Genomic DNA, 3,966 nt, shown 5'->3' on the forward strand with positions numbered 1-3,966 from the left:
AAAATGATAAGGAAAAAAAAAATAAACACAAATTAAACTTTGAGGAAATGAGATCTGCAGCATATATTGGATATTTCTTGAAATATCTGCTTTTAAATTGTTTGTGCTGTGTTCCTCCTTTGAGAAAACCACCAGAAGCCACTAGGGAGGAAATTCCATTTAATATTTTCTGGGTTTCACGACGTGAACGCATTTCTAGTTCTGCACCTCGGCTCGTTGAAGGAGCGACGTTCACTGGGGAGAAAGTTCGCTGTTTGCCGGATAGATAGCTAATTAGCTGCTCGGCACAACGCATTAAACAGCGTGTAAACATACTTGCAAATGTCAGCTCGGTCCGGTTTGTTCCTCGTGCTCCACTATGAGGATGAAGCTCTGGCCTCCTGCCAGCTGCTGCCAGTCAAACCCTCTATCCAGAGATGAAAAGGTGCATTTCTGATTTCCCCAAAGACCTTTTATTTTTCTTCCTTTTAAACACAAAATCTCCTAACAACAGATTTTAAAACCGCATTGACGTTACTGCAGTTCAACTTTAAAAAGAAACAAAACGAACTAACGGAAACTAAAATTGGACAATGAAAGGCAATTTCATCCGTATCAGCATTTCATCATATCAAAGAAGTAAATCACAACGCAATCGTTGTGCGCAGACGGCAGAATCCCGAGAGCTTCTTTTTTCTCTCCTGAAGTGGCTGTTTCAGATGAGCTCATGACTTATGGAGGCTAATTAATATGGGCAGTGCAGGGTGTGACAGGCTGAAGGATGGCGTCTCTCAGCCACAGCCATTTCCCCTTATCTCCATCAGACACTCAGCAGCTTCACCCTCCTCTTTCACAGCCTCCCTTTAGCTCAGATGGGAGATGTGTACGACTGCATGATAATGGTCACCGAGGTCACACAAAAAAAAAAAACAGGAACAACTCTCTGGGATTTGGAGCCATTTCCAACCGCTGACATGTTTTGGATGCTCAGCTTGGTTTGGTTTTGCGATATCACTGACAAGATACTCTTCATTATTCATTCAGGAGTCCTGGAGGTGATTAGGAAATTCAGTCCGGCTGCTAAAAATAGACTCATGTTTTCTGTCAGCTGAATTTTTTTTCCTGCTTCCTGAGTGGCTGAGCTCAGTTACAGCTTCAGCTTATCCACGCTGTCCAGAGACATACTGAAGCCTGACAGATCAAGAGAGGAAATAGAGGAAAAAAACATTACTCGTAAATACAATAAGGCGGTACGATTGGTCATTATTAACATGTAGCCCAGTAAAAATTCAATGTTTCCTTCATTTTATTCACTTGTGTCACTTTGTTTGTAGAAACCTGGAAGTTGACGGTTTCTCTCCGTCTCTATTTTCTCTCTGGGATCCAAAACCAGATCTGTTCTGGTTTAGCTTTTCTGTTCTGGTTCTGAACTTGAAAAGCTGGTTCCAGTGGAGAACCCGTCGTGGGATCTAAAAACATTTTTCCCGTAACTGGTTCATATACCTCCTGTAACATGCTTGCATTAGGATGTTACCCTGCATGTAGGCAGTTTTGCATGGTGATTTTCTGACCAACATTTACTGTAAAAAAAAACACAAAAACTTTACATTAAAAGTAATTTCCATGGTTGCATAACAGCGCTGTAACAAAATCGTGGAAATGTGGGTTGCTGTGCGAGGTAACAATGTGGTTCCATGGTCGGAAACGTATGGAAATACTGAACCTGGCCTACTTAGTGTGACCCCTTAGCTCCACTGAAACATGCAACATATGCAGAACACACTCCCACCATACAAGTGGCAGCTTCAGGCGTGTGACTGGCGCATGTGTGCGGCAGGGAGACGTGCTGCAAATCTAAAAATAGACGAGTATTTATGTGTTTTTATGCAAGGTGTGTTTGGCTGAGGGCAGCACGGTGGTCCAGTGGTTTTGCATCACAGCTAGAAGGTTCTGGTACGGTGGCCCAGAAGTGTCACAACAAAACAAAAGCCACAACACAACACAATAAGCCACAACGCTACAAAATTAACCACAGCAAAACCAAATTAACCACAACGCTACAAAATTAACCACAGCACTACAAAATAGCCGCAACACAACACAACGGCTGCAACGGAAGTTGTTTTGTTTTTAACACGGAAGTTATACTGTGAAGTGCGCAACGCTACACGAAGTGGGCAGAAGCCGGAGATTATTGGACACTATTTGCCTTCAGTATTTTACTTACTTTCGAGTTGTTTCCAACAATCTCTGGCTTCTGCCCGCTTTGTGTGACGTTGTGCACTTCACAGTATAACTTCCGGGTTAAAAAAACAACTTCCGATGTGTTGTGTTGTGGTTAATTTTGTAGCGCTGTGGCTTATTGTGTTGTGTTGTGGTTAATTTTGTAGTGTTGCGGCTTTTGTTTTGTTGTGACACTTCTGGGCCACCGTATTCTGGGGCCCTTGAATGTTTGCATGTCCTTCCTGTGCCTGCATGGGTTCAGGTCCGACTGTTCTGTAACGGAAACCATCTTTTCAGATCTCAACTTTCAAACCTGAGCTAACCAGTTCTAACAGGAAGATCTGTCCATGTTTGTCGGTTTACAGCTAAGTTACACACAGCATCACCATCATCTGCTTTTAATGTTTCCTAAAAGGGGTTATGAGTGTTGATATTTTCTTCACTTTGTACAGTTAGAACTATATCACAATGTCGTGTTTTAAAACCTTAACATAGGACATTGAGAAATCAGTCAAAATCATCATTTGATTTCAAACAAATCTTCAGCTGATCTTTCAATCAGGAGTTGGACAAACAGCTCAAACCTGAGTCCACATAAACTAGATGTGACCCACAGTCTGTTTTAAATCTCATACCACTGCGAGACTAAATCATTCATCTTCAAAGGTACTTTATTCTATTTTACTCCATTTTCAACAGCATCAAGGGGTCTGAACAGCATCAGTAACACATAACGCTCTTACAAACAAAGCCGCCGTTCAGCCATGTGAGCTAATCTTTACACAATCAGAAGGAGCATATATTAATCTTAATTTCATCACCGAGACAAGTGATTTGTATTTTTCCGTGCACACGTAACGCTCCAGGCTTGATTGATGTGATGATATGTGACATTTTTTTGCTCTTTGGGTTTATTTTCACTCTTGCGCTGAGCTTTTTTTTTATGCGCTCAAAATGTCACACTTGTTTTTTTTATTATATTTTTTTATTTTTAGTGGAAATGGATTCCTGCTGCCTCTGGGAATAGAGGGAGCGTCAACTTTATAAAATGCAAATCCAATCATACTGATGATATTCATACAGTTGCTGGAGAGGCGGCACAAGTTAGCTTAAAGCTGTCGGTGTAAAGCAGGCTTCTTGTCGGCCTGAATTAGTATTGTATCGGCACAAATATCTTTTCAGGGAATTGCATTTGAAAAACAGGAGGTTGCAGAACAAAACAATTACACATAAACTGCATCAGATATCCTTTCTGAAAGGACCGCGAACAAGTGTCTTCAAGTTTCTGTTTGTGGTAAGCGTTTCTGAGTTAGTCGGCCCAAAGGATGAAAAGAAAGTCCAGTTTAGTTTCTGATATATTATGTAATATATTTCATTTTTCCACAAAGAAAAGACATTTTCTGACGTGAGAAAAAGTTGAAAGTGCTCTCTGACATCTGCCAAGCGGAAATGCGGATCTTCCTTTAATGTAAGTATTTTGATGTTTCACATTTATGAGAACAAAAGCTTGGAGAATAAAGCCCATTTGATCCTCGGGCTTACTTTCTCAGGAAAACTTTCATAGGCTTGAAAACAGTTTGGGGATTAGTCTGACAGCTGGAGTCATCTTATCATACGGGCTATTTGATATTTGCGAAGGTGGGTCACAACAGAAAAAACACACAAATCTGATGTCTGTAGAGGGTAAAGCACTTTTTTTTAACTAACTTGAATGAAATCTTCACATCCATCCATCCATTATCTATACACCGCTTAATCCTCACT

The sequence above is a fragment of the Stegastes partitus genome, unplaced genomic scaffold, assembly GCF_000690725.1.
Source record: "Stegastes partitus isolate 25-593 unplaced genomic scaffold, Stegastes_partitus-1.0.2 Scaffold16, whole genome shotgun sequence".
In the NCBI taxonomy this organism is placed as follows: Eukaryota; Metazoa; Chordata; class Actinopteri; family Pomacentridae; genus Stegastes; species Stegastes partitus.